This window comes from Phoenix dactylifera, chromosome 4 (genome assembly GCF_051530095.1).
Source record: "Phoenix dactylifera cultivar Ajwa chromosome 4, Ajwa_hap1_PhDact_Kaust_v1.1, whole genome shotgun sequence".
In the NCBI taxonomy this organism is placed as follows: Eukaryota; Viridiplantae; Streptophyta; class Magnoliopsida; order Arecales; family Arecaceae; genus Phoenix; species Phoenix dactylifera.
This window is the reverse complement of record NC_143193.1, coordinates 34,911,453-34,935,162: the sequence shown is the minus strand read 5'-3', so window position 1 is coordinate 34,935,162 and position 23,710 is coordinate 34,911,453. Positions and strand designations below refer to the sequence as shown.

Below are 23,710 nucleotides of genomic sequence, written 5' to 3'. Positions count from 1 at the left end.
AGGGTGTTTCGATGGGCATGTCATGGGTGCGATCATACCAGCACTAATGCACCGGATCCCATCAGAACTCCGCAGTTAAGCGTGCATGGGCGAGAGTAGTACTAGGATGGGTGACCCCCTGGGAAGTCCTCGTGTTGCACCCCTTTTATTTTTTGCCCGCTTTTTTATTTTTTGATAATATTTATTTTTAATTTTTTGGCTTTTGGCTTTTCCTCTTCGGATAATTTTTTCCCCCCGAAAATAAACTGAGTCCGGAGACTGGCGGTGCCATGCCGCATAGCGGAACAGCGCGTTGAACCATACGCCAGAACGGCTCCGGCAGCGCGAATGTCTCGGGCCGTCGAGGTCCGCTGCTTTGTATTAAAAGGGAGTTTCGAAGGGCATGTCTTGGGTGCGATCATACCAGCACTAATGCACCGGATCCCATCAGAACTCCGCAGTTAAGCGTGCTTGGGCGAGAGTAGTACTAGGATGGGTGACCCCCTGGGAAGTCCTCGTGTTGCACCCTTTTTATTTTTTGCCCGCTTTTTTATTTTTTGATAATATTTATTTTTAATTTTTCGGCTTTTGGCTTTTCCTCTTCGGATAATTTTTTTCCTCCGACAATAAACTGAGTCCGGAGACTGGCGGTGCCATGCCGCATAGCGGAACAGCGCGTTGAATCCTACGCCAGAACGGCCCCGGCAGCGCGAATGTCTCGGGCCGTCGCGGTCTGCTGCTTTGTCATAAAAGGGAGTTTCGAAGGGCATGTCATGGCTGCGATCATACCAGCACTAATGCACCGGATCCCATCATAACTCCGCAGTTAAGCGTGCTTGGGCGAGAGAAGTACTAGGATGGGTGACCCCCTGGGAAGTCCTCGTGTTGCACCCTTTTTATTTTTTGCCCGCTTTTTTATTTTTTGATAATATTTATTTTTAATTTTTTGGCTTTTGGCTTTTCCTCTTCGGATAATTTTTTCCCCCCGAAAATAAACTGAGTCCGGAGACTGGCGGTGCCATGCCGCATAGCGGAACAGCGCGTTGAATCATACGCCAGAACGGCCCCGGCAGCGCGAATGTCTCGGGCCGTCGAGGTCTGCTGCTTTGTCATAAAAGGGAGTTTCGAAGGGCATGTCATGGGTGCGATCATACCAGCACTAATGCACCGGATCCCATGAGAACTCTGCAGTTAAGCGTGCTTGGGCGAGAGTAGTACTAGGATGGGTGACCCCATGGGAAGTCCTCGTGTTGCACCCCTTTTATTTTTTGCCCGCTTTTTTATTTTTTGATAACATTTATTTTTTATTTTTCGGCTTTTGTCTTTTCCTCTTCGGATAATTTTTTTCCCCCGAAAATAAACTGAGTCCGGAGACTGGCGGTGCCATGCCGCATAGCGGAACAGCACGTTGAATCCTACGCCAGAACGGCCCCGGCAGCGCGAATGTCTCGGGCCGTCGAGGTCTGCTGCTTTGTCATAAAAGGGAGTTTCGAAGGGCATGTCTTGGGTGCGATCATACCAGCACTAATGCACCGGATCCCATCAGAACTCCGCAGTTAAGCGTGCTTGGGCGAGAGTAGTACTAGGATGGGTGACCCCCTGGGAAGTCCTCGTGTTGCACCCTTTTTATTTTTTGCCCGCTTTTTTATTTTTTGATAATATTTATTTTTAATTTTTTGGCTTTTGGCTTTTCCTCTTCGGATAATTTTTTTCCCCCGACAATAAACTGAGTCCGGAGACTGGCGGTGCCATGCCGCATAGCGGGACCAGCGCGTTGAATCGTACGCCAGAACGGCCCCGGCAGCGCGAATGTCTCGGGCCGTCGAGGTCTGCTGCTTTGTCATAAAAGGGAGTTTCGAAGGGCATATCATGGGTGCGATCATACCAACACTAATGCACCGGATCCCATCAGAACTTCGCAGTTAAGCGTGCTTGGGCGAGAGTAGTACTAGGATGGGTGACCCCCTGGGAAGTCCTCGTGTTGCACCCCTTTTATTTTTTGCCCGCTTTTTTATTTTTTGATAACATTTATTTTTAATTTTTCGGCTTTTGGCTTTTCCTCTTCGGATAATTTTTTTCCCCCGAAAATAAACTGAGTCCGGAGACTGGCGGTGCCATGCCGCATAGCGGAACAGCGTGTTGAATCCTACGCCAGAACGGCCCCGGCAGCGCGAATGTCTCGGGCCGTCGAGTTCTGCTGCTTTGTCATAAAAGGGAGTTTCGAAGGGCATGCCTTGGGTGCGATCATACCAGCACTAATGCACCGGATCCCATCAGAACTCCGCAGTTAAGCGTGCTTGGGCGAGAGTAGTACTAGGATGGGTGACCCCCTGGGAAGTCCTCGTGTTGCACCCTTTTTATTTTTTGCCCGCTTTTTTATTTTTTGATAATATTTATTTTTAATTTTTTGGCTTTTGGCTTTTCCTCTTCGGATAATTTTTTTCCCCCGACAATAAACTGAGTCCGGAGACTGGCGGTGCCATGCCGCATAGCGGGACCAGCGCGTTGAATCCTACGCCAGAACGGCCCCGGCAGCGCGAATGTCTCGGGCCGTCGAGGTCTGCTGCTTTGTCATAAAAGGGAGTTTCGAAGGGCATATCATGGGTGCGATCATACCAGCACTAATGCACCGGATCCCATCAGAACTCCGCAGTTAAGCGTGCTTGGGCGAGAGTAGTACTAGGATGGGTGACCCCCTGGGAAGTCCTCGTGTTGCACCCCTTTTATTTTTTGCCCGCTTTTTTATTTTTTGATAACATTTATTTTTAATTTTTCGGCTTTTGGCTTTTCCTCTTCGGATAATTTTTTTCCCCCGAAAATAAACTGAGTCCGGAGACTCGCGGTGCCATGCCGCATAGCGGAACAGCGCGTTGAATCCTACGCCAGAACGGCCCCGGCAGCGCGAATGTCTCGGGCCGTCGAGGTCTGCTGCTATGTCATAAAAGAGTGTTTCGATGGGCATGTCATGGGTGCGATCATACCAGCACTAATGCACCGGATCCCATCAGAACTCCGCAGTTAAGCGTGCTTGGGCGAGAGTAGTACTAGGATGGGTGACCCCCTGGGAAGTCCTCGTGTTGCACCCCTTTTATTTTTTGCCCGCTTTTTTATTTTTTGATAATATTTATTTTTAATTTTTTGGCTTTTGGCTTTTCCTCTTCGGATAATTTTTTCCCCCCGAAAATAAACTGAGTCCGGAGACTGGCGGTGCCATGCCGCATAGCGGAACAGCGCGTTGAACCATACGCCAGAACGGCTCCGGCAGCGCGAATGTCTCGGGCCGTCGAGGTCCGCTGCTTTGTATTAAAAGGGAGTTTCGAAGGGCATGTCTTGGGTGCGATCATACCAGCACTAATGCACCGGATCCCATCAGAACTCCGCAGTTAAGCGTGCTTGGGCGAGAGTAGTACTAGGATGGGTGACCCCCTGGGAAGTCCTCGTGTTGCACCCTTTTTATTTTTTGCCCGCTTTTTTATTTTTTGATAATATTTATTTTTAATTTTTCGGCTTTTGGCTTTTCCTCTTCGGATAATTTTTTTCCTCCGACAATAAACTGAGTCCGGAGACTGGCGGTGCCATGCCGCATAGCGGAACAGCGCGTTGAATCCTACGCCAGAACGGCCCCGGCAGCGCGAATGTCTCGGGCCGTCGCGGTCTGCTGCTTTGTCATAAAAGGGAGTTTCGAAGGGCATGTCATGGCTGCGATCATACCAGCACTAATGCACCGGATCCCATCATAACTCCGCAGTTAAGCGTGCTTGGGCGAGAGAAGTACTAGGATGGGTGACCCCCTGGGAAGTCCTCGTGTTGCACCCTTTTTATTTTTTGCCCGCTTTTTTATTTTTTGATAATATTTATTTTTAATTTTTTGGCTTTTGGCTTTTCCTCTTCGGATAATTTTTTCCCCCCGAAAATAAACTGAGTCCGGAGACTGGCGGTGCCATGCCGCATAGCGGAACAGCGCGTTGAATCATACGCCAGAACGGCCCCGGCAGCGCGAATGTCTCGGGCCGTCGAGGTCTGCTGCTTTGTCATAAAAGGGAGTTTCGAAGGGCATGTCATGGGTGCGATCATACCAGCACTAATGCACCGGATCCCATGAGAACTCTGCAGTTAAGCGTGCTTGGGCGAGAGTAGTACTAGGATGGGTGACCCCATGGGAAGTCCTCGTGTTGCACCCCTTTTATTTTTTGCCCGCTTTTTTATTTTTTGATAACATTTATTTTTTATTTTTCGGCTTTTGTCTTTTCCTCTTCGGATAATTTTTTTCCCCCGAAAATAAACTGAGTCCGGAGACTGGCGGTGCCATGCCGCATAGCGGAACAGCACGTTGAATCCTACGCCAGAACGGCCCCGGCAGCGCGAATGTCTCGGGCCGTCGAGGTCTGCTGCTTTGTCATAAAAGGGAGTTTCGAAGGGCATGTCTTGGGTGCGATCATACCAGCACTAATGCACCGGATCCCATCAGAACTCCGCAGTTAAGCGTGCTTGGGCGAGAGTAGTACTAGGATGGGTGACCCCCTGGGAAGTCCTCGTGTTGCACCCTTTTTATTTTTTGCCCGCTTTTTTATTTTTTGATAATATTTATTTTTAATTTTTTGGCTTTTGGCTTTTCCTCTTCGGATAATTTTTTTCCCCCGACAATAAACTGAGTCCGGAGACTGGCGGTGCCATGCCGCATAGCGGGACCAGCGCGTTGAATCGTACGCCAGAACGGCCCCGGCAGCGCGAATGTCTCGGGCCGTCGAGGTCTGCTGCTTTGTCATAAAAGGGAGTTTCGAAGGGCATATCATGGGTGCGATCATACCAACACTAATGCACCGGATCCCATCAGAACTTCGCAGTTAAGCGTGCTTGGGCGAGAGTAGTACTAGGATGGGTGACCCCCTGGGAAGTCCTCGTGTTGCACCCCTTTTATTTTTTGCCCGCTTTTTTATTTTTTGATAACATTTATTTTTAATTTTTCGGCTTTTGGCTTTTCCTCTTCGGATAATTTTTTTCCTCCGAAAATAAACTGAGTCCGGAGACTCGCGGTGCCATGCCGCATAGCGGAACAGCGCGTTGAATCCTACGCCAGAACGGCCCCGGCAGCGCGAATGTCTCGGGCCGTCGCGGTCTGCTGCTTTGTCATAAAAGGGAGTTTCGAAGGGCATGTCATGGCTGCGATCATACCAGCACTAATGCACCGGATCCCATCATAACTCCGCAGTTAAGCGTGCTTGGGCGAGAGAAGTACTAGGATGGGTGACCCCCTGGGAAGTCCTCGTGTTGCACCCTTTTTATTTTTTGCCCGCTTTTTTATTTTTTGATAATATTTATTTTTAATTTTTTGGCTTTTGGCTTTTCCTCTTCGGATAATTTTTTCCCCCCGAAAATAAACTGAGTCCGGAGACTGGCGGTGCCATGCCGCATAGCGGAACAGCGCGTTGAATCATACGCCAGAACGGCCCCGGCAGCGCGAATGTCTCGGGCCGTCGAGGTCTGCTGCTTTGTCATAAAAGGGAGTTTCGAAGGGCATGTCATGGGTGCGATCATACCAGCACTAATGCACCGGATCCCATGAGAACTCTGCAGTTAAGCGTGCTTGGGCGAGAGTAGTACTAGGATGGGTGACCCCATGGGAAGTCCTCGTGTTGCACCCCTTTTATTTTTTGCCCGCTTTTTTATTTTTTGATAACATTTATTTTTTATTTTTCGGCTTTTGTCTTTTCCTCTTCGGATAATTTTTTTCCCCCGAAAATAAACTGAGTCCGGAGACTGGCGGTGCCATGCCGCATAGCGGAACAGCACGTTGAATCCTACGCCAGAACGGCCCCGGCAGCGCGAATGTCTCGGGCCGTCGAGGTCTGCTGCTTTGTCATAAAAGGGAGTTTCGAAGGGCATGTCTTGGGTGCGATCATACCAGCACTAATGCACCGGATCCCATCAGAACTCCGCAGTTAAGCGTGCTTGGGCGAGAGTAGTACTAGGATGGGTGACCCCCTGGGAAGTCCTCGTGTTGCACCCTTTTTATTTTTTGCCCGCTTTTTTATTTTTTGATAATATTTATTTTTAATTTTTTGGCTTTTGGCTTTTCCTCTTCGGATAATTTTTTTCCCCCGACAATAAACTGAGTCCGGAGACTGGCGGTGCCATGCCGCATAGCGGGACCAGCGCGTTGAATCGTACGCCAGAACGGCCCCGGCAGCGCGAATGTCTCGGGCCGTCGAGGTCTGCTGCTTTGTCATAAAAGGGAGTTTCGAAGGGCATATCATGGGTGCGATCATACCAACACTAATGCACCGGATCCCATCAGAACTTCGCAGTTAAGCGTGCTTGGGCGAGAGTAGTACTAGGATGGGTGACCCCCTGGGAAGTCCTCGTGTTGCACCCCTTTTATTTTTTGCCCGCTTTTTTATTTTTTGATAACATTTATTTTTAATTTTTCGGCTTTTGGCTTTTCCTCTTCGGATAATTTTTTTCCTCCGAAAATAAACTGAGTCCGGAGACTCGCGGTGCCATGCCGCATAGCGGAACAGCGCGTTGAATCCTACGCCAGAACGGCCCCGGCAGCGCGAATGTCTCGGGCCGTCGCGGTCTGCTGCTTTGTCATAAAAGGGAGTTTCGAAGGGCATGTCATGGCTGCGATCATACCAGCACTAATGCACCGGATCCCATCATAACTCCGCAGTTAAGCGTGCTTGGGCGAGAGAAGTACTAGGATGGGTGACCCCCTGGGAAGTCCTCGTGTTGCACCCTTTTTATTTTTTGCCCGCTTTTTTATTTTTTGATAATATTTATTTTTAATTTTTTGGCTTTTGGCTTTTCCTCTTCGGATAATTTTTTCCCCCCGAAAATAAACTGAGTCCGGAGACTGGCGGTGCCATGCCGCATAGCGGAACAGCGCGTTGAATCATACGCCAGAACGGCCCCGGCAGCGCGAATGTCTCGGGCCGTCGAGGTCTGCTGCTTTGTCATAAAAGGGAGTTTCGAAGGGCATGTCATGGGTGCGATCATACCAGCACTAATGCACCGGATCCCATGAGAACTCTGCAGTTAAGCGTGCTTGGGCGAGAGTAGTACTAGGATGGGTGACCCCATGGGAAGTCCTCGTGTTGCACCCCTTTTATTTTTTGCCCGCTTTTTTATTTTTTGATAACATTTATTTTTTATTTTTCGGCTTTTGTCTTTTCCTCTTCGGATAATTTTTTTCCCCCGAAAATAAACTGAGTCCGGAGACTGGCGGTGCCATGCCGCATAGCGGAACAGCGCGTTGAATCCTACGCCAGAACGGCCCCGGCAGCGCGAATGTCTCGGGCCGTCGAGGTCTGCTGCTTTGTCATAAAAGGGAGTTTCGAAGGGCATGTCTTGGGTGCGATCATACCAGCACTAATGCACCGGATCCCATCAGAACTCCGCAGTTAAGCGTGCTTGGGCGAGAGTAGTACTAGGATGGGTGACCCCCTGGAAAGTCTTCGTGTTGCACCCTTTTTATTTTTTGCCCGCTTTTTTATTTTTTGATAATATTTATTTTTAATTTTTTGGCTTTTGGCTTTTCCTCTTCGGATAATTTTTTTTCCCCGACAATAAACTGAGTCCGGAGACTGGCGGTGCCATGCCGCATAGCGGGACCAGCGCGTTGAATCCTACGCCAGAACGGCCCCGGCAGCGCGAATGTCTCGGGCCGTCGAGGTCTGCTGCTTTGTCATAAAAGGGAGTTTCGAAGGGCATATCATGGGTGCGATCATACCAGCACTAATGCACCGGATCCCATCAGAACTTCGCAGTTAAGCGTGCTTGGGCGAGAGTAGTACTAGGATGGGTGACCCCCTGGGAAGTCCTCGTGTTGCACCCCTTTTATTTTTTGCCCGCTTTTTTATTTTTTGATAACATTTATTTTTAATTTTTCGGCTTTTGGCTTTTCCTCTTCGGATAATTTTTTTCCTCCGAAAATAAACTGAGTCCGGAGACTCGCGGTGCGATGCCGCATAGCGGAACAGCGCGTTGAATCCTACGCCAGAACGGCCCCGGCAGCGCGAATGTCTCGGGCCGTCGAGGTCTACTGCTTTGTCATAAAAGGGTGATTCGATGGGCATGTCATGGGTGCGATCATACCAGCACTAATGCACCGGATCCCATCAGAACTCCGCAGTTAAGCGTGCTTGGGCGAGAGTAGTACTAGGATGGGTGACCCCCTGGGAAGTCCTCGTGTTGCACCCTTTTTATTTTTTGCCCGCTTTTTTATTTTTTGATAATATTTATTTTTAATTTTTTGGCTTTTGGCTTTTCCTCTTCGGATAATTTTTTTCCCCCGACAATAAACTGAGTCCGGAGACTGGCGGTGCCATGCCGCATAGCGGGACCAGCGCGTTGAATCGTACGCCAGAACGGCCCCGGCAGCGCGAATGTCTCGGGCCGTCGAGGTCTGCTGCTTTGTCATAAAAGGGAGTTTCGAAGGGCATATCATGGGTGCGATCATACCAACACTAATGCACCGGATCCCATCAGAACTTCGCAGTTAAGCGTGCTTGGGCGAGAGTAGTACTAGGATGGGTGACCCCCTGGGAAGTCCTCGTGTTGCACCCCTTTTATTTTTTGCCCGCTTTTTTATTTTTTGATAACATTTATTTTTAATTTTTCGGCTTTTGGCTTTTCCTCTTCGGATAATTTTTTTCCTCCGAAAATAAACTGAGTCCGGAGACTCGCGGTGCCATGCCGCATAGCGGAACAGCGCGTTGAATCCTACGCCAGAACGGCCCCGGCAGCGCGAATGTCTCGGGCCGTCGAGGTCTGCTGCTTTGTCATAAAAGGGTGTTTCGATGGGCATGTCATGGGTGCGATCATACCAGCACTAATGCACCGGATCCCATCAGAACTCCGCAGTTAAGCGTGCTTGGGCGAGAGTAGTACTATGATGGGTGACCCCCTGGGAAGTCCTCGTGTTGCACCCTTTTTATTTTTTGCCCGCTTTTTTATTTTTTGATAATATTTATTTTTAATTTTTCGGCTTTTGGCTTTTCCTCTTCGGATAATTTTTTTCCCTCGAAAATAAACTGAGTCCGGAGACTCGCGGTGCCATGCCGCATAGCGGAATAGCGCGTTGAATCCTACGCCAGAACGGCCCCGGCAGCGCGAATGTCTCGGGCCGTCGAGGTCTGCTGCTTTGTCATAAAAGGGAGTTTCGAAGGGCATATCATGGGTGCGATCATACCAGCACTAATGCACCGGATCCCATCAGAACTCCGCAGTTAAGCGTGCTTGGGCGAGAGTAGTACTAGGATGGGTGACCCCCTGGGAAGTCCTCGTGTTGCACCCCTTTTATTTTTTGCCCGCTTTTTTATTTTTTGATAACATTTATTTTTAATTTTTCGGCTTTTGGCTTTTCCTCTTCGGATAATTTTTTTCCCCCGAAAATAAACTGAGTCCGGAGACTCGCGGTGCCATGCCGCATAGCGGAACAGCGCGTTGAATCCTACGCCAGAACGGCCCCGGCAGCGCGAATGTCTCGGGCCGTCGAGGTCTGCTGCTTTGTCATAAAAGGGTGTTTCGATGGGCATGTCATGGGTGCGATCATACCAGCACTAATGCACCGGATCCCATCAGAACTCAGCAGTTAAGCGTGCTTGGGCGAGAGTAGTACTGGGATGGGTGACCCCCTGGGAAGTCCTCGTGTTGTACCCCTTTTATTTTTTGCCCGCTTTTTTATTTTTTGATAATATTTATTTTTAATTTTTTGGCTTTTGGCTTTTCCTCTTCGGATAATTTTTTTTCCCCGAAAATAAACTGAGTCCGGAGACTGGCGGTGCCATGCCGCATAGCGGGACCAGCGCGTTGAATTCTACGCCAGAACGGCCCCGGCAGCGCGAATGTCTCGGGCCGTCGAGGTCTGCTGCTTTGCCATAAAAGGGAGTTTCGAAGTGCATGTCATGGGTGCGATCATACCAGCACTAATGCACCGGATCCGATCATAACTCCGCAGTTAAGCGTGCTTGGGCGAGAGAAGTACTAGGATGGGTGACCCCCTGGGAAGTCCTCGTGTTGCACCCTTTTTATTTTTTGCCCGCTTTTTTATTTTTTGATAATATTTATTTTTAATTTTTTGGCTTTTGGCTTTTCCTCTTCGGATAATTTTTTCCCCCCGAAAATAAACTGAGTCCGGAGACTGGCGGTGCCATGCCGCATAGCGGAACAGCGCGTTGAATCATAGCCAGAACGGCCCCGGCAGCGCGAATGTCTCGGGCCGTCGAGGTCTGCTGCTTTGTCATAAAAGGGAGTTTCGAAGGGCATGTCACGGGTGCGATCATACCAGCACTAATGCACCGGATCCCATCAGAACTCTGCAGTTAAGCGTGCTTGGGCGTGAGTAGTACTAGGATGGGTGACCCCCTGGGAAGTCCTCGTGTTGCACCCCTTTTATTTTTTGCCCGCTTTTTTATTTTTTGATAACATTTATTTTTTATTTTTCGGCTTTTGTCTTTTCCTCTTCGGATAATTTTTTTTCCCCGAAAATAAACTGAGTCCGGAGACTGGCGGTGCCATGCCGCATAGCGGAACAGCGTGTTGAATCCTACGCCAGAACGGCCCCGGCAGCGCGAATGTCTCGGGCCGTCGAGTTCTGCTGCTTTGTCATAAAAGGGAGTTTCGAAGGGCATGCCTTGGGTGCGATCATACCAGCACTAATGCACCGGATCCCATCAGAACTCCGCAGTTAAGCGTGCTTGGGCGAGAGTAGTACTAGGATGGGTGACCCCCTGGGAAGTCCTCGTGTTGCACCCTTTTTATTTTTTGCCCGCTTTTTTATTTTTTGATAATATTTATTTTTAATTTTTTGGCTTTTGGCTTTTCCTCTTCGGATAATTTTTTTCCCCCGACAATAAACTGAGTCCGGAGACTGGCGGTGCCATGCCGCATAGCGGGACCAGCGCGTTGAATCCTACGCCAGAACGGCCCCGGCAGCGCGAATGTCTCGTGCCGTCGAGGTCTGCTGCTTTGTCATAAAAGGGAGTTTCGAAGGGCATATCATGGGTGCGATCATACCAGCACTAATGCACCGGATCCCATCAGAACTCCGCAGTTAAGCGTGCTTGGGCGAGAGTAGTACTAGGATGGGTGACCCCCTGGGAAGTCCTCGTGTTGCACCCCTTTTATTTTTTGCCCGCTTTTTTATTTTTTGATAACATTTATTTTTAATTTTTCGGCTTTTGGCTTTTCCTCTTCGGATAATTTTTTTCCCCCGAAAATAAACTGAGTCCGGAGACTCGCGGTGCCATGCCGCATAGCGGAACAGCGCGTTGAATCCTACGCCAGAACGGCCCCGGCAGCGCGAATGTCTCGGGCCGTCGAGGTCTGCTGCTATGTCATAAAAGGGTGTTTCGATGGGCATGTCATGGGTGCGATCATACCAGCACTAATGCACCGGATCCCATCAGAACTCCGCAGTTAAGCGTGCTTGGGCGAGAGTAGTACTAGGATGGGTGACCCCCTGGGAAGTCCTCGTGTTGCACCCCTTTTATTTTTTGCCCGCTTTTTTATTTTTTGATAATATTTATTTTTAATTTTTTGGCTTTTGGCTTTTCCTCTTCGGATAATTTTTTCCCCCCGAAAATAAACTGAGTCCGGAGACTGGCGGTGCCATGCCGCATAGCGGAACAGCGCGTTGAACCATACGCCAGAACGGCTCCGGCAGCGCGAATGTCTCGGGCCGTCGAGGTCCGCTGCTTTGTATTAAAAGGGAGTTTCGAAGGGCATGTCTTGGGTGCGATCATACCAGCACTAATGCACCGGATCCCATCAGAACTCCGCAGTTAAGCGTGCTTGGGCGAGAGTAGTACTAGGATGGGTGACCCCCTGGGAAGTCCTCGTGTTGCACCCTTTTTATTTTTTGCCCGCTTTTTTATTTTTTGATAATATTTATTTTTAATTTTTCGGCTTTTGGCTTTTCCTCTTCGGATAATTTTTTTCCTCCGACAATAAACTGAGTCCGGAGACTGGCGGTGCCATGCCGCATAGCGGAACAGCGCGTTGAATCCTACGCCAGAACGGCCCCGGCAGCGCGAATGTCTCGGGCCGTCGCGGTCTGCTGCTTTGTCATAAAAGGGAGTTTCGAAGGGCATGTCATGGCTGCGATCATACCAGCACTAATGCACCGGATCCCATCATAACTCCGCAGTTAAGCGTGCTTGGGCGAGAGAAGTACTAGGATGGGTGACCCCCTGGGAAGTCCTCGTGTTGCACCCTTTTTATTTTTTGCCCGCTTTTTTATTTTTTGATAATATTTATTTTTAATTTTTTGGCTTTTGGCTTTTCCTCTTCGGATAATTTTTTCCCCCCGAAAATAAACTGAGTCCGGAGACTGGCGGTGCCATGCCGCATAGCGGAACAGCGCGTTGAATCATACGCCAGAACGGCCCCGGCAGCGCGAATGTCTCGGGCCGTCGAGGTCTGCTGCTTTGTCATAAAAGGGAGTTTCGAAGGGCATGTCATGGGTGCGATCATACCAGCACTAATGCACCGGATCCCATGAGAACTCTGCAGTTAAGCGTGCTTGGGCGAGAGTAGTACTAGGATGGGTGACCCCATGGGAAGTCCTCGTGTTGCACCCCTTTTATTTTTTGCCCGCTTTTTTATTTTTTGATAACATTTATTTTTTATTTTTCGGCTTTTGTCTTTTCCTCTTCGGATAATTTTTTTCCCCCGAAAATAAACTGAGTCCGGAGACTGGCGGTGCCATGCCGCATAGCGGAACAGCGCGTTGAATCATACGCCAGAACGGCCCCGGCAGCGCGAATGTCTCGGGCCGTCGAGGTCTGCTGCTTTGTCATAAAAGGGAGTTTCGAAGGGCATGTCATGGGTGCGATCATACCAGCACTAATGCACCGGATCCCATGAGAACTCTGCAGTTAAGCGTGCTTGGGCGAGAGTAGTACTAGGATGGGTGACCCCATGGGAAGTCCTCGTGTTGCACCCCTTTTATTTTTTGCCCGCTTTTTTATTTTTTGATAACATTTATTTTTTATTTTTCGGCTTTTGTCTTTTCCTCTTCGGATAATTTTTTTCCCCCGAAAATAAACTGAGTCCGGAGACTGGCGGTGCCATGCCGCATAGCGGAACAGCGCGTTGAATCCTACGCCAGAACGGCCCCGGCAGCGCGAATGTCTCGGGCCGTCGAGGTCTGCTGCTTTGTCATAAAAGGGAGTTTCGAAGGGCATGTCTTGGGTGCGATCATACCAGCACTAATGCACCGGATCCCATCAGAACTCCGCAGTTAAGCGTGCTTGGGCGAGAGTAGTACTAGGATGGGTGACCCCCTGGAAAGTCTTCGTGTTGCACCCTTTTTATTTTTTGCCCGCTTTTTTATTTTTTGATAATATTTATTTTTAATTTTTTGGCTTTTGGCTTTTCCTCTTCGGATAATTTTTTTTCCCCGACAATAAACTGAGTCCGGAGACTGGCGGTGCCATGCCGCATAGCGGGACCAGCGCGTTGAATCCTACGCCAGAACGGCCCCGGCAGCGCGAATGTCTCGGGCCGTCGAGGTCTGCTGCTTTGTCATAAAAGGGAGTTTCGAAGGGCATATCATGGGTGCGATCATACCAGCACTAATGCACCGGATCCCATCAGAACTTCGCAGTTAAGCGTGCTTGGGCGAGAGTAGTACTAGGATGGGTGACCCCCTGGGAAGTCCTCGTGTTGCACCCCTTTTATTTTTTGCCCGCTTTTTTATTTTTTGATAACATTTATTTTTAATTTTTCGGCTTTTGGCTTTTCCTCTTCGGATAATTTTTTTCCTCCGAAAATAAACTGAGTCCGGAGACTCGCGGTGCGATGCCGCATAGCGGAACAGCGCGTTGAATCCTACGCCAGAACGGCCCCGGCAGCGCGAATGTCTCGGGCCGTCGAGGTCTACTGCTTTGTCATAAAAGGGTGATTCGATGGGCATGTCATGGGTGCGATCATACCAGCACTAATGCACCGGATCCCATCAGAACTCCGCAGTTAAGCGTGCTTGGGCGAGAGTAGTACTAGGATGGGTGACCCCCTGGGAAGTCCTCGTGTTGCACCCTTTTTATTTTTTGCCCGCTTTTTTATTTTTTGATAATATTTATTTTTAATTTTTTGGCTTTTGGCTTTTCCTCTTCGGATAATTTTTTTCCCCCGACAATAAACTGAGTCCGGAGACTGGCGGTGCCATGCCGCATAGCGGGACCAGCGCGTTGAATCGTACGCCAGAACGGCCCCGGCAGCGCGAATGTCTCGGGCCGTCGAGGTCTGCTGCTTTGTCATAAAAGGGAGTTTCGAAGGGCATATCATGGGTGCGATCATACCAACACTAATGCACCGGATCCCATCAGAACTTCGCAGTTAAGCGTGCTTGGGCGAGAGTAGTACTAGGATGGGTGACCCCCTGGGAAGTCCTCGTGTTGCACCCCTTTTATTTTTTGCCCGCTTTTTTATTTTTTGATAACATTTATTTTTAATTTTTCGGCTTTTGGCTTTTCCTCTTCGGATAATTTTTTTCCTCCGAAAATAAACTGAGTCCGGAGACTCGCGGTGCCATGCCGCATAGCGGAACAGCGCGTTGAATCCTACGCCAGAACGGCCCCGGCAGCGCGAATGTCTCGGGCCGTCGAGGTCTGCTGCTTTGTCATAAAAGGGTGTTTCGATGGGCATGTCATGGGTGCGATCATACCAGCACTAATGCACCGGATCCCATCAGAACTCCGCAGTTAAGCGTGCTTGGGCGAGAGTAGTACTATGATGGGTGACCCCCTGGGAAGTCCTCGTGTTGCACCCTTTTTATTTTTTGCCCGCTTTTTTATTTTTTGATAATATTTATTTTTAATTTTTCGGCTTTTGGCTTTTCCTCTTCGGATAATTTTTTTCCCTCGAAAATAAACTGAGTCCGGAGACTCGCGGTGCCATGCCGCATAGCGGAATAGCGCGTTGAATCCTACGCCAGAACGGCCCCGGCAGCGCGAATGTCTCGGGCCGTCGAGGTCTGCTGCTTTGTCATAAAAGGGAGTTTCGAAGGGCATATCATGGGTGCGATCATACCAGCACTAATGCACCGGATCCCATCAGAACTCCGCAGTTAAGCGTGCTTGGGCGAGAGTAGTACTAGGATGGGTGACCCCCTGGGAAGTCCTCGTGTTGCACCCCTTTTATTTTTTGCCCGCTTTTTTATTTTTTGATAACATTTATTTTTAATTTTTCGGCTTTTGGCTTTTCCTCTTCGGATAATTTTTTTCCCCCGAAAATAAACTGAGTCCGGAGACTCGCGGTGCCATGCCGCATAGCGGAACAGCGCGTTGAATCCTACGCCAGAACGGCCCCGGCAGCGCGAATGTCTCGGGCCGTCGAGGTCTGCTGCTTTGTCATAAAAGGGTGTTTCGATGGGCATGTCATGGGTGCGATCATACCAGCACTAATGCACCGGATCCCATCAGAACTCAGCAGTTAAGCGTGCTTGGGCGAGAGTAGTACTGGGATGGGTGACCCCCTGGGAAGTCCTCGTGTTGTACCCCTTTTATTTTTTGCCCGCTTTTTTATTTTTTGATAATATTTATTTTTAATTTTTTGGCTTTTGGCTTTTCCTCTTCGGATAATTTTTTTTCCCCGAAAATAAACTGAGTCCGGAGACTGGCGGTGCCATGCCGCATAGCGGGACCAGCGCGTTGAATTCTACGCCAGAACGGCCCCGGCAGCGCGAATGTCTCGGGCCGTCGAGGTCTGCTGCTTTGCCATAAAAGGGAGTTTCGAAGTGCATGTCATGGGTGCGATCATACCAGCACTAATGCACCGGATCCGATCATAACTCCGCAGTTAAGCGTGCTTGGGCGAGAGAAGTACTAGGATGGGTGACCCCCTGGGAAGTCCTCGTGTTGCACCCTTTTTATTTTTTGCCCGCTTTTTTATTTTTTGATAATATTTATTTTTAATTTTTTGGCTTTTGGCTTTTCCTCTTCGGATAATTTTTTCCCCCCGAAAATAAACTGAGTCCGGAGACTGGCGGTGCCATGCCGCATAGCGGAACAGCGCGTTGAATCATAGCCAGAACGGCCCCGGCAGCGCGAATGTCTCGGGCCGTCGAGGTCTGCTGCTTTGTCATAAAAGGGAGTTTCGAAGGGCATGTCACGGGTGCGATCATACCAGCACTAATGCACCGGATCCCATCAGAACTCTGCAGTTAAGCGTGCTTGGGCGTGAGTAGTACTAGGATGGGTGACCCCCTGGGAAGTCCTCGTGTTGCACCCCTTTTATTTTTTGCCCGCTTTTTTATTTTTTGATAACATTTATTTTTTATTTTTCGGCTTTTGTCTTTTCCTCTTCGGATAATTTTTTTTCCCCGAAAATAAACTGAGTCCGGAGACTGGCGGTGCCATGCCGCATAGCGGAACAGCGTGTTGAATCCTACGCCAGAACGGCCCCGGCAGCGCGAATGTCTCGGGCCGTCGAGTTCTGCTGCTTTGTCATAAAAGGGAGTTTCGAAGGGCATGCCTTGGGTGCGATCATACCAGCACTAATGCACCGGATCCCATCAGAACTCCGCAGTTAAGCGTGCTTGGGCGAGAGTAGTACTAGGATGGGTGACCCCCTGGGAAGTCCTCGTGTTGCACCCTTTTTATTTTTTGCCCGCTTTTTTATTTTTTGATAATATTTATTTTTAATTTTTTGGCTTTTGGCTTTTCCTCTTCGGATAATTTTTTTCCCCCGACAATAAACTGAGTCCGGAGACTGGCGGTGCCATGCCGCATAGCGGGACCAGCGCGTTGAATCCTACGCCAGAACGGCCCCGGCAGCGCGAATGTCTCGGGCCGTCGAGGTCTGCTGCTTTGTCATAAAAGGGAGTTTCGAAGGGCATATCATGGGTGCGATCATACCAGCACTAATGCACCGGATCCCATCAGAACTCCGCAGTTAAGCGTGCTTGGGCGAGAGTAGTACTAGGATGGGTGACCCCCTGGGAAGTCCTCGTGTTGCACCCCTTTTATTTTTTGCCCGCTTTTTTATTTTTTGATAACATTTATTTTTAATTTTTCGGCTTTTGGCTTTTCCTCTTCGGATAATTTTTTTCCCCCGAAAATAAACTGAGTCCGGAGACTCGCGGTGCCATGCCGCATAGCGGAACAGCGCGTTGAATCCTACGCCAGAACGGCCCCGGCAGCGCGAATGTCTCGGGCCGTCGAGGTCTGCTGCTATGTCATAAAAGGGTGTTTCGATGGGCATGTCATGGGTGCGATCATACCAGCACTAATGCACCGGATCCCATCAGAACTCCGCAGTTAAGCGTGCTTGGGCGAGAGTAGTACTAGGATGGGTGACCCCCTGGGAAGTCCTCGTGTTGCACCCCTTTTATTTTTTGCCCGCTTTTTTATTTTTTGATAATATTTATTTTTAATTTTTTGGCTTTTGGCTTTTCCTCTTCGGATAATTTTTTCCCCCCGAAAATAAACTGAGTCCGGAGACTGGCGGTGCCATGCCGCATAGCGGAACAGCGCGTTGAACCATACGCCAGAACGGCTCCGGCAGCGCGAATGTCTCGGGCCGTCGAGGTCCGCTGCTTTGTATTAAAAGGGAGTTTCGAAGGGCATGTCTTGGGTGCGATCATACCAGCACTAATGCACCGGATCCCATCAGAACTCCGCAGTTAAGCGTGCTTGGGCGAGAGTAGTACTAGGATGGGTGACCCCCTGGGAAGTCCTCGTGTTGCACCCTTTTTATTTTTTGCCCGCTTTTTTATTTTTTGATAATATTTATTTTTAATTTTTCGGCTTTTGGCTTTTCCTCTTCGGATAATTTTTTTCCTCCGACAATAAACTGAGTCCGGAGACTGGCGGTGCCATGCCGCATAGCGGAACAGCGCGTTGAATCCTACGCCAGAACGGCCCCGGCAGCGCGAATGTCTCGGGCCGTCGCGGTCTGCTGCTTTGTCATAAAAGGGAGTTTCGAAGGGCATGTCATGGCTGCGATCATACCAGCACTAATGCACCGGATCCCATCATAACTCCGCAGTTAAGCGTGCTTGGGCGAGAGAAGTACTAGGATGGGTGACCCCCTGGGAAGTCCTCGTGTTGCACCCTTTTTATTTTTTGCCCGCTTTTTTATTTTTTGATAATATTTATTTTTAATTTTTTGGCTTTTGGCTTTTCCTCTTCGGATAATTTTTTCCCCCCGAAAATAAACTGAGTCCGGAGACTGGCGGTGCCATGCCGCATAGCGGAACAGCGCGTTGAATCATACGCCAGAACGGCCCCGGCAGCGCGAATGTCTCGGGCCGTCGAGGTCTGCTGCTTTGTCATAAAAGGGAGTTTCGAAGGGCATGTCATGGGTGCGATCATACCAGCACTAATGCACCGGATCCCATGAGAACTCTGCAGTTAAGCGTGCTTGGGCGAGAGTAGTACTAGGATGGGTGACCCCATGGGAAGTCCTCGTGTTGCACCCCTTTTATTTTTTGCCCGCTTTTTTATTTTTTGATAACATTTATTTTTTATTTTTCGGCTTTTGTCTTTTCCTCTTCGGATAATTTTTTTCCCCCGAAAATAAACTGAGTCCGGAGACTGGCGGTGCCATGCCGCATAGCGGAACAGCACGTTGAATCCTACGCCAGAACGGCCCCGGCAGCGCGAATGTCTCGGGCCGTCGAGGTCTGCTGCTTTGTCATAAAAGGGAGTTTCGAAGGGCATGTCTTGGGTGCGATCATACCAGCACTAATGCACCGGATCCCATCAGAACTCCGCAGTTAAGCGTGCTTGGGCGAGAGTAGTACTAGGATGGGTGACCCCCTGGGAAGTCCTCGTGTTGCACCCTTTTTATTTTTTGCCCGCTTTTTTATTTTTTGATAATATTTATTTTTAATTTTTTGGCTTTTGGCTTTTCCTCTTCGGATAATTTTTTTCCCCCGACAATAAACTGAGTCCGGAGACTGGCGGTGCCATGCCGCATAGCGGGACCAGCGCGTTGAATCGTACGCCAGAACGGCCCCGGCAGCGCGAATGTCTCGGGCCGTCGAGGTCTGCTGCTTTGTCATAAAAGGGAGTTTCGAAGGGCATATCATGGGTGCGATCATACCAACACTAATGCACCGGATCCCATCAGAACTTCGCAGTTAAGCGTGCTTGGGCGAGAGTAGTACTAGGATGGGTGACCCCCTGGGAAGTCCTCGTGTTGCACCCCTTTTATTTTTTGCCCGCTTTTTTATTTTTTGATAACATTTATTTTTAATTTTTCGGCTTTTGGCTTTTCCTCTTCGGATAATTTTTTTCCTCCGAAAATAAACTGAGTCCGGAGACTCGCGGTGCCATGCCGCATAGCGGAACAGCGCGTTGAATCCTACGCCAGAACGGCCCCGGCAACGCGAATGTCTCGGGCCGTCGCGGTCTGCTGCTTTGTCATAAAAGGGAGTTTCGAAGGGCATGTCATGGCTGCGATCATACCAGCACTAATGCACCGGATCCCATCATAACTCCGCAGTTAAGCGTGCTTGGGCGAGAGAAGTACTAGGATGGGTGACCCCCTGGGAAGTCCTCGTGTTGCACCCTTTTTATTTTTTGCCCGCTTTTTTATTTTTTGATAATATTTATTTTTAATTTTTTGGCTTTTGGCTTTTCCTCTTCGGATAATTTTTTCCCCCCGAAAATAAACTGAGTCCGGAGACTGGCGGTGCCATGCCGCATAGCGGAACAGCGCGTTGAATCATACGCCAGAACGGCCCCGGCAGCGCGAATGTCTCGGGCCGTCGAGGTCTGCTGCTTTGTCATAAAAGGGAGTTTCGAAGGGCATGTCATGGGTGCGATCATACCAGCACTAATGCACCGGATCCCATGAGAACTCTGCAGTTAAGCGTGCTTGGGCGAGAGTAGTACTAGGATGGGTGACCCCATGGGAAGTCCTCGTGTTGCACCCCTTTTATTTTTTGCCCGCTTTTTTATTTTTTGATAACATTTATTTTTTATTTTTCGGCTTTTGTCTTTTCCTCTTCGGATAATTTTTTTCCCCCGAAAATAAACTGAGTCCGGAGACTGGCGGTGCCATGCCACATAGCGGAACAGCGCGTTGAATCCTACGCCAGAACGGCCCCGGCAGCGCGAATGTCTCGGGCCGTCGAGGTCTGCTGCTTTGTCATAAAAGGGAGTTTCGAAGGGCATGTCTTGGGTGCGATCATACCAGCACTAATGCACCGGATCCCATCAGAACTCCGCAGTTAAGCGTGCTTGGGCGAGAGTAGTACTAGGATGGGTGACCCCCTGGAAAGTCTTCGTGTTGCACCCTTTTTATTTTTTGCCCGCTTTTTTATTTTTTGATAAATTTATTTTTAATTTTTTGGCTTTTGGCTTTTCCTCTTCGGATAATTTTTTTTCCCCGACAATAAACTGAGTCCGGAGACTGGCGGTGCCATGCCGCATAGCGGGACCAGCGCGTTGAATCCTACGCCAGAACGGCCCCGGCAGCGCGAATGTCTCGGGCCGTCGAGGTCTGCTGCTTTGTCATAAAAGGGAGTTTCGAAGGGCATATCATGGGTGCGATCATACCAGCACTAATGCACCGGATCCCATCAGAACTTCGCAGTTAAGCGTGCTTGGGCGAGAGTAGTACTAGGATGGGTGACCCCCTGGGAAGTCCTCGTGTTGCACCCCTTTTATTTTTTGCCCGCTTTTTTATTTTTTGATAACATTTATTTTTAATTTTTCGGCTTTTGGCTTTTCCTCTTCGGATAATTTTTTTCCTCCGAAAATAAACTGAGTCCGGAGACTCGCGGTGCGATGCCGCATAGCGGAACAGCGCGTTGAATCCTACGCCAGAACGGCCCCGGCAGCGCGAATGTCTCGGGCCGTCGAGGTCTACTGCTTTGTCATAAAAGGGTGATTCGATGGGCATGTCATGGGTGCGATCATACCAGCACTAATGCACCGGATCCCATCAGAACTCCGCAGTTAAGCGTGCTTGGGCGAGAGTAGTACTAGGATGGGTGACCCCCTGGGAAGTCCTCGTGTTGCACCCTTTTTATTTTTTGCCCGCTTTTTTATTTTTTGATAATATTTATTTTTAATTTTTTGGCTTTTGGCTTTTCCTCTTCGGATAATTTTTTTCCCCCGACAATAAACTGAGTCCGGAGACTGGCGGTGCCATGCCGCATAGCGGGACCAGCGCGTTGAATCCTACGCCAGAACGGCCCCGGCAGCGCGAATGTCTCGGGCCGTCGAGGTCTGCTGCTTTGTCATAAAAGGGAGTTTCGAAGGGCATATCATGGGTGCGATCATACCAGCACTAATGCACCGGATCCCATCAGAACTCCGCAGTTAAGCGTGCTTGGGCGAGAGTAGTACTAGGATGGGTGACCCCCTGGGAAGTCCTCGTGTTGCACCCCTTTTATTTTTTGCCCGCTTTTTTATTTTTTGATAACATTTATTTTTAATTTTTCGGCTTTTGGCTTTTCCTCTTCGGATAATTTTTTTCCCCCGAAAATAAACTGAGTCCGGAGACTCGCGGTGCCATGCCGCATAGCGGAACAGCGCGTTGAATCCTACGCCAGAACGGCCCCGGCAGCGCGAATGTCTCGGGCCGTCGAGGTCTGCTGCTATGTCATAAAAGGGTGTTTCGATGGGCATGTCATGGGTGCGATCATACCAGCACTAATGCACCGGATCCCATCAGAACTCCGCAGTTAAGCGTGCTTGGGCGAGAGTAGTACTAGGATGGGTGACCCCCTCGGAAGTCCTCGTGTTGCACCCCTTTTATTTTTTGCCCGCTTTTTTATTTTTTGATAATATTTATTTTTAATTTTTTGGCTTTTGGCTTTTCCTCTTCGGATAATTTTTTCCCCCCGAAAATAAACTGAGTCCGGAGACTGGCGGTGCCATGCCGCATAGCGGAACAGCGCGTTGAACCATACGCCAGAACGGCTCCGGCAGCGCGAATGTCTCGGGCCGTCGAGGTCCGCTGCTTTGTATTAAAAGGGAGTTTCGAAGGGCATGTCTTGGGTGCGATCATACCAGCACTAATGCACCGGATCCCATCAGAACTCCGCAGTTAAGCGTGCTTGGGCGAGAGTAGTACTAGGATGGGTGACCCCCTGGGAAGTCCTCGTGTTGCACCCTTTTTATTTTTTGCCCGCTTTTTTATTTTTTGATAATATTTATTTTTAATTTTTCGGCTTTTGGCTTTTCCTCTTCGGATAATTTTTTTCCTCCGACAATAAACTGAGTCCGGAGACTGGCGGTGCCATGCCGCATAGCGGAACAGCGCGTTGAATCCTACGCCAGAACGGCCCCGGCAGCGCGAATGTCTCGGGCCGTCGCGGTCTGCTGCTTTGTCATAAAAGGGAGTTTCGAAGGGCATGTCATGGCTGCGATCATACCAGCACTAATGCACCGGATCCCATCATAACTCCGCAGTTAAGCGTGCTTGGGCGAGAGAAGTACTAGGATGGGTGACCCCCTGGGAAGTCCTCGTGTTGCACCCTTTTTATTTTTTGCCCGCTTTTTTATTTTTTGATAACATTTATTTTTAATTTTTCGGCTTTTGGCTTTTCCTCTTCGGATAATTTTTTCCCCCCGAAAATAAACTGAGTCCGGAGACTGGCGGTGCCATGCCGCATAGCGGAACAGCGCGTTGAATCCTACGCCAGAACGGCCCCGGCAGCGCGAATGTCTCGGTCCGTCGAGGTCTGCTGCTTTGTCATAAAAGGGTGTTTCGATGGGCATGTCATGGGTGCGATCATACCAGCACTAATGCACCGGATCCCATCAGAACTCTGCAGTTAAGCGTGCTTGGGCGAGAGTAGTACTAGGATGGGTGACCCCCTGAGAAGTCCTCGTGTTGCACCCTTTTTATTTTTTGCCCGCTTTTTTATTTTTTGATAATATTTATTTTTAATTTTTTGGCTTTTGGCTTTTCCTCTTCGGATAATTTTTTTCCCCCGACAATAAACTGAGTCCGGAGACTGGCGGTGCCATGCCGCATAGCGGGACCAGCGCGTTGAATCCTACGCCAGAACGGCCCCGGCAGCGCGAATGTCTCGGGCGGTCGAGGTCTGCTGCTTTGTCATAAAAGGGAGTTTCGAAGGGCATATCATGGGTGCGATCATACCAGCACTAATGCACCGGATCCCATCAGAACTTCGCAGTTAAGCGTGCTTGGGCGAGAGTAGTACTAGGATGGGTGACCCCCGGGAAGTCCTCGTGTTGCACCCCTTTAATTTTTTGCCCGCTTTTTTATTTTTTGATAATATTTATTTTTAATTTTTCGGCTTTTGGCTTTTCCTCTTCGGATAATTTTTTTCCCTCGAAAATAAACTGAGTCCGGAGACTCGCGGTGCCATGCCGCATAGCGGAACAGCGCGTTGAATCCTACGCCAGAAGGGCCCCGGCAGCGCGAATGTCTCGGGCCGTCGAGGTCTGCTGCTTTGTCATAAAAGGGAGTTTCGAAGGGCATATCATGGGTGCGATCATACCAGCACTAATGCACCGGATCCCATCAGAACTCCGCAGTTAAGCGTGCTTGGGCGAGAGTAGTACTAGGATGGGTGACCCCCTGGGAAGTCCTCGTGTTGCACCCCTTTTATTTTTTGCCCGCTTTTTTATTTTTTGATAACATTTATTTTTAATTTTTCGGCTTTTGGCTTTTCCTCTTCGGATAATTTTTTTCCCCCGAAAATAAACTGAGTCCGGAGACTCGCGGTGCCATGCCGCATAGCGGAACAGCGCGTTGAATCCTACGCCAGAACGGCCCCGGCAGCGCGAATGTCTCGGGC

At 49.4% G+C, this 23,710-nt stretch overlaps 63 non-coding genes and 2 pseudogenes across 63 annotated transcripts; all 65 read left to right on the top strand.

Moving 5' to 3' along the window:
- Positions 1 to 24: 24 nt before the first annotated feature.
- Positions 25 to 143, top strand: LOC149756517 (5S ribosomal RNA). The gene has a single exon (XR_016400495.1). It is a non-coding gene; the product is annotated as a 5S ribosomal RNA (ribosomal RNA).
- Positions 144 to 389: 246 nt separating this feature from the next.
- LOC149756516 (5S ribosomal RNA) lies at positions 390 to 508 on the top strand. The gene has a single exon (XR_016411775.1). It is a non-coding gene; the product is annotated as a 5S ribosomal RNA (ribosomal RNA).
- A 246-nt stretch (positions 509 to 754) lies between these two features.
- LOC149756515 (5S ribosomal RNA) lies at positions 755 to 873 on the top strand. The gene has a single exon (XR_016408728.1). It is a non-coding gene; the product is annotated as a 5S ribosomal RNA (ribosomal RNA).
- Positions 874 to 1,119: 246 nt separating this feature from the next.
- On the top strand, positions 1,120 to 1,238 carry LOC149756514 (5S ribosomal RNA). The gene has a single exon (XR_016404347.1). It is a non-coding gene; the product is annotated as a 5S ribosomal RNA (ribosomal RNA).
- A 246-nt stretch (positions 1,239 to 1,484) lies between these two features.
- Positions 1,485 to 1,603, top strand: LOC149756513 (5S ribosomal RNA). Its single transcript, XR_016411774.1, has one exon. It is a non-coding gene; the product is annotated as a 5S ribosomal RNA (ribosomal RNA).
- Positions 1,604 to 1,850: 247 nt separating this feature from the next.
- Positions 1,851 to 1,969, top strand: LOC149756512 (5S ribosomal RNA). Its single transcript, XR_016405542.1, has one exon. It is a non-coding gene; the product is annotated as a 5S ribosomal RNA (ribosomal RNA).
- A 246-nt stretch (positions 1,970 to 2,215) lies between these two features.
- On the top strand, positions 2,216 to 2,334 carry LOC149756511 (5S ribosomal RNA). The gene has a single exon (XR_016411773.1). It is a non-coding gene; the product is annotated as a 5S ribosomal RNA (ribosomal RNA).
- A 247-nt stretch (positions 2,335 to 2,581) lies between these two features.
- LOC149756510 (5S ribosomal RNA) lies at positions 2,582 to 2,700 on the top strand. The gene has a single exon (XR_016400977.1). It is a non-coding gene; the product is annotated as a 5S ribosomal RNA (ribosomal RNA).
- Positions 2,701 to 2,946: 246 nt separating this feature from the next.
- Positions 2,947 to 3,065, top strand: LOC149756509 (5S ribosomal RNA). The gene has a single exon (XR_016400966.1). It is a non-coding gene; the product is annotated as a 5S ribosomal RNA (ribosomal RNA).
- Positions 3,066 to 3,311: 246 nt separating this feature from the next.
- On the top strand, positions 3,312 to 3,430 carry LOC149756508 (5S ribosomal RNA). The gene has a single exon (XR_016411771.1). It is a non-coding gene; the product is annotated as a 5S ribosomal RNA (ribosomal RNA).
- Positions 3,431 to 3,676: 246 nt separating this feature from the next.
- Positions 3,677 to 3,795, top strand: LOC149756507 (5S ribosomal RNA). Its single transcript, XR_016408727.1, has one exon. It is a non-coding gene; the product is annotated as a 5S ribosomal RNA (ribosomal RNA).
- A 246-nt stretch (positions 3,796 to 4,041) lies between these two features.
- Positions 4,042 to 4,160, top strand: LOC149756506 (5S ribosomal RNA). Its single transcript, XR_016404346.1, has one exon. It is a non-coding gene; the product is annotated as a 5S ribosomal RNA (ribosomal RNA).
- A 246-nt stretch (positions 4,161 to 4,406) lies between these two features.
- Positions 4,407 to 4,525, top strand: LOC149756505 (5S ribosomal RNA). The gene has a single exon (XR_016411770.1). It is a non-coding gene; the product is annotated as a 5S ribosomal RNA (ribosomal RNA).
- Positions 4,526 to 4,772: 247 nt separating this feature from the next.
- LOC149756504 (5S ribosomal RNA) lies at positions 4,773 to 4,891 on the top strand. The gene has a single exon (XR_016405541.1). It is a non-coding gene; the product is annotated as a 5S ribosomal RNA (ribosomal RNA).
- Positions 4,892 to 5,137: 246 nt separating this feature from the next.
- Positions 5,138 to 5,256, top strand: LOC149756503 (5S ribosomal RNA). Its single transcript, XR_016408725.1, has one exon. It is a non-coding gene; the product is annotated as a 5S ribosomal RNA (ribosomal RNA).
- Positions 5,257 to 5,502: 246 nt separating this feature from the next.
- On the top strand, positions 5,503 to 5,621 carry LOC149756502 (5S ribosomal RNA). The gene has a single exon (XR_016404345.1). It is a non-coding gene; the product is annotated as a 5S ribosomal RNA (ribosomal RNA).
- Positions 5,622 to 5,867: 246 nt separating this feature from the next.
- LOC149756501 (5S ribosomal RNA) lies at positions 5,868 to 5,986 on the top strand. The gene has a single exon (XR_016411769.1). It is a non-coding gene; the product is annotated as a 5S ribosomal RNA (ribosomal RNA).
- A 247-nt stretch (positions 5,987 to 6,233) lies between these two features.
- LOC149756500 (5S ribosomal RNA) lies at positions 6,234 to 6,352 on the top strand. Its single transcript, XR_016405540.1, has one exon. It is a non-coding gene; the product is annotated as a 5S ribosomal RNA (ribosomal RNA).
- A 246-nt stretch (positions 6,353 to 6,598) lies between these two features.
- LOC149756499 (5S ribosomal RNA) lies at positions 6,599 to 6,717 on the top strand. The gene has a single exon (XR_016408724.1). It is a non-coding gene; the product is annotated as a 5S ribosomal RNA (ribosomal RNA).
- A 246-nt stretch (positions 6,718 to 6,963) lies between these two features.
- On the top strand, positions 6,964 to 7,082 carry LOC149756498 (5S ribosomal RNA). Its single transcript, XR_016404344.1, has one exon. It is a non-coding gene; the product is annotated as a 5S ribosomal RNA (ribosomal RNA).
- Positions 7,083 to 7,328: 246 nt separating this feature from the next.
- Positions 7,329 to 7,447, top strand: LOC149756497 (5S ribosomal RNA). Its single transcript, XR_016405164.1, has one exon. It is a non-coding gene; the product is annotated as a 5S ribosomal RNA (ribosomal RNA).
- Positions 7,448 to 7,694: 247 nt separating this feature from the next.
- Positions 7,695 to 7,813, top strand: LOC149756496 (5S ribosomal RNA). Its single transcript, XR_016402257.1, has one exon. It is a non-coding gene; the product is annotated as a 5S ribosomal RNA (ribosomal RNA).
- Positions 7,814 to 8,059: 246 nt separating this feature from the next.
- Positions 8,060 to 8,178, top strand: LOC149756495 (5S ribosomal RNA). Its single transcript, XR_016411768.1, has one exon. It is a non-coding gene; the product is annotated as a 5S ribosomal RNA (ribosomal RNA).
- Positions 8,179 to 8,425: 247 nt separating this feature from the next.
- On the top strand, positions 8,426 to 8,544 carry LOC149756494 (5S ribosomal RNA). Its single transcript, XR_016405539.1, has one exon. It is a non-coding gene; the product is annotated as a 5S ribosomal RNA (ribosomal RNA).
- A 246-nt stretch (positions 8,545 to 8,790) lies between these two features.
- On the top strand, positions 8,791 to 8,909 carry LOC149756493 (5S ribosomal RNA). Its single transcript, XR_016412719.1, has one exon. It is a non-coding gene; the product is annotated as a 5S ribosomal RNA (ribosomal RNA).
- Positions 8,910 to 9,155: 246 nt separating this feature from the next.
- On the top strand, positions 9,156 to 9,274 carry LOC149756492 (5S ribosomal RNA). Its single transcript, XR_016400955.1, has one exon. It is a non-coding gene; the product is annotated as a 5S ribosomal RNA (ribosomal RNA).
- Positions 9,275 to 9,520: 246 nt separating this feature from the next.
- Positions 9,521 to 9,639, top strand: LOC149756491 (5S ribosomal RNA). Its single transcript, XR_016405639.1, has one exon. It is a non-coding gene; the product is annotated as a 5S ribosomal RNA (ribosomal RNA).
- A 247-nt stretch (positions 9,640 to 9,886) lies between these two features.
- On the top strand, positions 9,887 to 10,005 carry LOC149756490 (5S ribosomal RNA; annotated as a pseudogene).
- A 245-nt stretch (positions 10,006 to 10,250) lies between these two features.
- On the top strand, positions 10,251 to 10,369 carry LOC149756489 (5S ribosomal RNA). The gene has a single exon (XR_016401559.1). It is a non-coding gene; the product is annotated as a 5S ribosomal RNA (ribosomal RNA).
- Positions 10,370 to 10,615: 246 nt separating this feature from the next.
- On the top strand, positions 10,616 to 10,734 carry LOC149756488 (5S ribosomal RNA). The gene has a single exon (XR_016411767.1). It is a non-coding gene; the product is annotated as a 5S ribosomal RNA (ribosomal RNA).
- A 247-nt stretch (positions 10,735 to 10,981) lies between these two features.
- Positions 10,982 to 11,100, top strand: LOC149756487 (5S ribosomal RNA). Its single transcript, XR_016400944.1, has one exon. It is a non-coding gene; the product is annotated as a 5S ribosomal RNA (ribosomal RNA).
- Positions 11,101 to 11,346: 246 nt separating this feature from the next.
- Positions 11,347 to 11,465, top strand: LOC149756486 (5S ribosomal RNA). The gene has a single exon (XR_016400934.1). It is a non-coding gene; the product is annotated as a 5S ribosomal RNA (ribosomal RNA).
- A 246-nt stretch (positions 11,466 to 11,711) lies between these two features.
- On the top strand, positions 11,712 to 11,830 carry LOC149756485 (5S ribosomal RNA). Its single transcript, XR_016411766.1, has one exon. It is a non-coding gene; the product is annotated as a 5S ribosomal RNA (ribosomal RNA).
- Positions 11,831 to 12,076: 246 nt separating this feature from the next.
- Positions 12,077 to 12,195, top strand: LOC149756484 (5S ribosomal RNA). Its single transcript, XR_016408723.1, has one exon. It is a non-coding gene; the product is annotated as a 5S ribosomal RNA (ribosomal RNA).
- A 246-nt stretch (positions 12,196 to 12,441) lies between these two features.
- LOC149756483 (5S ribosomal RNA) lies at positions 12,442 to 12,560 on the top strand. The gene has a single exon (XR_016404342.1). It is a non-coding gene; the product is annotated as a 5S ribosomal RNA (ribosomal RNA).
- Positions 12,561 to 12,806: 246 nt separating this feature from the next.
- LOC149756482 (5S ribosomal RNA) lies at positions 12,807 to 12,925 on the top strand. Its single transcript, XR_016404341.1, has one exon. It is a non-coding gene; the product is annotated as a 5S ribosomal RNA (ribosomal RNA).
- Positions 12,926 to 13,171: 246 nt separating this feature from the next.
- LOC149756481 (5S ribosomal RNA) lies at positions 13,172 to 13,290 on the top strand. The gene has a single exon (XR_016405163.1). It is a non-coding gene; the product is annotated as a 5S ribosomal RNA (ribosomal RNA).
- A 247-nt stretch (positions 13,291 to 13,537) lies between these two features.
- LOC148709245 (5S ribosomal RNA) lies at positions 13,538 to 13,656 on the top strand. Its single transcript, XR_015981852.2, has one exon. It is a non-coding gene; the product is annotated as a 5S ribosomal RNA (ribosomal RNA).
- A 246-nt stretch (positions 13,657 to 13,902) lies between these two features.
- Positions 13,903 to 14,021, top strand: LOC148709244 (5S ribosomal RNA). The gene has a single exon (XR_015986229.2). It is a non-coding gene; the product is annotated as a 5S ribosomal RNA (ribosomal RNA).
- A 247-nt stretch (positions 14,022 to 14,268) lies between these two features.
- Positions 14,269 to 14,387, top strand: LOC148709243 (5S ribosomal RNA). The gene has a single exon (XR_015983534.2). It is a non-coding gene; the product is annotated as a 5S ribosomal RNA (ribosomal RNA).
- A 246-nt stretch (positions 14,388 to 14,633) lies between these two features.
- On the top strand, positions 14,634 to 14,752 carry LOC148709242 (5S ribosomal RNA). The gene has a single exon (XR_015980015.2). It is a non-coding gene; the product is annotated as a 5S ribosomal RNA (ribosomal RNA).
- A 246-nt stretch (positions 14,753 to 14,998) lies between these two features.
- LOC148709241 (5S ribosomal RNA) lies at positions 14,999 to 15,117 on the top strand. The gene has a single exon (XR_015985592.2). It is a non-coding gene; the product is annotated as a 5S ribosomal RNA (ribosomal RNA).
- A 246-nt stretch (positions 15,118 to 15,363) lies between these two features.
- Positions 15,364 to 15,482, top strand: LOC148709240 (5S ribosomal RNA). The gene has a single exon (XR_015984087.2). It is a non-coding gene; the product is annotated as a 5S ribosomal RNA (ribosomal RNA).
- Positions 15,483 to 15,729: 247 nt separating this feature from the next.
- LOC148709239 (5S ribosomal RNA) lies at positions 15,730 to 15,848 on the top strand (annotated as a pseudogene).
- A 245-nt stretch (positions 15,849 to 16,093) lies between these two features.
- LOC148709238 (5S ribosomal RNA) lies at positions 16,094 to 16,212 on the top strand. The gene has a single exon (XR_015982277.2). It is a non-coding gene; the product is annotated as a 5S ribosomal RNA (ribosomal RNA).
- A 246-nt stretch (positions 16,213 to 16,458) lies between these two features.
- On the top strand, positions 16,459 to 16,577 carry LOC148709237 (5S ribosomal RNA). The gene has a single exon (XR_015986215.2). It is a non-coding gene; the product is annotated as a 5S ribosomal RNA (ribosomal RNA).
- Positions 16,578 to 16,824: 247 nt separating this feature from the next.
- LOC148709236 (5S ribosomal RNA) lies at positions 16,825 to 16,943 on the top strand. Its single transcript, XR_015982276.1, has one exon. It is a non-coding gene; the product is annotated as a 5S ribosomal RNA (ribosomal RNA).
- A 246-nt stretch (positions 16,944 to 17,189) lies between these two features.
- LOC148709235 (5S ribosomal RNA) lies at positions 17,190 to 17,308 on the top strand. Its single transcript, XR_015978899.2, has one exon. It is a non-coding gene; the product is annotated as a 5S ribosomal RNA (ribosomal RNA).
- Positions 17,309 to 17,554: 246 nt separating this feature from the next.
- On the top strand, positions 17,555 to 17,673 carry LOC148709234 (5S ribosomal RNA). The gene has a single exon (XR_015980536.2). It is a non-coding gene; the product is annotated as a 5S ribosomal RNA (ribosomal RNA).
- Positions 17,674 to 17,919: 246 nt separating this feature from the next.
- Positions 17,920 to 18,038, top strand: LOC148709233 (5S ribosomal RNA). The gene has a single exon (XR_015982275.2). It is a non-coding gene; the product is annotated as a 5S ribosomal RNA (ribosomal RNA).
- Positions 18,039 to 18,284: 246 nt separating this feature from the next.
- Positions 18,285 to 18,403, top strand: LOC148709232 (5S ribosomal RNA). Its single transcript, XR_015982274.2, has one exon. It is a non-coding gene; the product is annotated as a 5S ribosomal RNA (ribosomal RNA).
- Positions 18,404 to 18,649: 246 nt separating this feature from the next.
- Positions 18,650 to 18,768, top strand: LOC148709231 (5S ribosomal RNA). Its single transcript, XR_015984633.2, has one exon. It is a non-coding gene; the product is annotated as a 5S ribosomal RNA (ribosomal RNA).
- Positions 18,769 to 19,015: 247 nt separating this feature from the next.
- Positions 19,016 to 19,134, top strand: LOC148709230 (5S ribosomal RNA). The gene has a single exon (XR_015983533.2). It is a non-coding gene; the product is annotated as a 5S ribosomal RNA (ribosomal RNA).
- A 246-nt stretch (positions 19,135 to 19,380) lies between these two features.
- On the top strand, positions 19,381 to 19,499 carry LOC148709229 (5S ribosomal RNA). The gene has a single exon (XR_015982273.2). It is a non-coding gene; the product is annotated as a 5S ribosomal RNA (ribosomal RNA).
- A 246-nt stretch (positions 19,500 to 19,745) lies between these two features.
- On the top strand, positions 19,746 to 19,864 carry LOC148709228 (5S ribosomal RNA). The gene has a single exon (XR_015986487.2). It is a non-coding gene; the product is annotated as a 5S ribosomal RNA (ribosomal RNA).
- A 246-nt stretch (positions 19,865 to 20,110) lies between these two features.
- On the top strand, positions 20,111 to 20,229 carry LOC148709227 (5S ribosomal RNA). The gene has a single exon (XR_015985952.2). It is a non-coding gene; the product is annotated as a 5S ribosomal RNA (ribosomal RNA).
- A 246-nt stretch (positions 20,230 to 20,475) lies between these two features.
- Positions 20,476 to 20,594, top strand: LOC148709226 (5S ribosomal RNA). The gene has a single exon (XR_015981774.2). It is a non-coding gene; the product is annotated as a 5S ribosomal RNA (ribosomal RNA).
- Positions 20,595 to 20,840: 246 nt separating this feature from the next.
- LOC148709225 (5S ribosomal RNA) lies at positions 20,841 to 20,959 on the top strand. The gene has a single exon (XR_015981371.2). It is a non-coding gene; the product is annotated as a 5S ribosomal RNA (ribosomal RNA).
- Positions 20,960 to 21,206: 247 nt separating this feature from the next.
- LOC148709224 (5S ribosomal RNA) lies at positions 21,207 to 21,325 on the top strand. Its single transcript, XR_015983532.2, has one exon. It is a non-coding gene; the product is annotated as a 5S ribosomal RNA (ribosomal RNA).
- Positions 21,326 to 21,571: 246 nt separating this feature from the next.
- On the top strand, positions 21,572 to 21,690 carry LOC148709223 (5S ribosomal RNA). Its single transcript, XR_015982271.2, has one exon. It is a non-coding gene; the product is annotated as a 5S ribosomal RNA (ribosomal RNA).
- Positions 21,691 to 21,936: 246 nt separating this feature from the next.
- LOC148709222 (5S ribosomal RNA) lies at positions 21,937 to 22,055 on the top strand. Its single transcript, XR_015986486.2, has one exon. It is a non-coding gene; the product is annotated as a 5S ribosomal RNA (ribosomal RNA).
- A 246-nt stretch (positions 22,056 to 22,301) lies between these two features.
- Positions 22,302 to 22,420, top strand: LOC148709221 (5S ribosomal RNA). Its single transcript, XR_015983214.2, has one exon. It is a non-coding gene; the product is annotated as a 5S ribosomal RNA (ribosomal RNA).
- A 246-nt stretch (positions 22,421 to 22,666) lies between these two features.
- LOC148709220 (5S ribosomal RNA) lies at positions 22,667 to 22,785 on the top strand. The gene has a single exon (XR_015977764.2). It is a non-coding gene; the product is annotated as a 5S ribosomal RNA (ribosomal RNA).
- A 247-nt stretch (positions 22,786 to 23,032) lies between these two features.
- On the top strand, positions 23,033 to 23,150 carry LOC148709219 (5S ribosomal RNA). Its single transcript, XR_015981534.2, has one exon. It is a non-coding gene; the product is annotated as a 5S ribosomal RNA (ribosomal RNA).
- A 246-nt stretch (positions 23,151 to 23,396) lies between these two features.
- On the top strand, positions 23,397 to 23,515 carry LOC148709218 (5S ribosomal RNA). Its single transcript, XR_015982270.1, has one exon. It is a non-coding gene; the product is annotated as a 5S ribosomal RNA (ribosomal RNA).
- Positions 23,516 to 23,710: the final 195 nt, after the last annotated feature.